Source organism: Propithecus coquereli, unplaced genomic scaffold (genome assembly GCF_000956105.1).
Source record: "Propithecus coquereli isolate 6110/MARCELLA unplaced genomic scaffold, Pcoq_1.0 Scaffold245, whole genome shotgun sequence".
Lineage (NCBI taxonomy): Eukaryota > Metazoa > Chordata > Mammalia > Primates > Indriidae > Propithecus > Propithecus coquereli.
Window position 1 is genome coordinate 419,546 of NW_012148008.1, and position 278 is coordinate 419,823.

The window sequence follows — 278 nt, forward strand, 5'->3', positions numbered from 1 at the left end:
GATCAGTTTGTTCCCAAGAGCTTATGGATCCTGAAGAGTAAAGGAAATCAATGTGTATTTTTTTTAGCAATTGTCATGGATTCTTTGTTTTACAAGGACTCTTATACAATATAGATTGCTCTAAGTAAATTTTTAATAACTGAAAGTTAAAATATGGGACAGCTTTAGGGGGAAGAAAAAAACTTTGTGTCCAAATACAAGCAAAATCCATTATCTTACAGTAGCTAATGCCTCACATGGTACTTGAATAAATAAATCCGTCCTTTTTACATAAATAT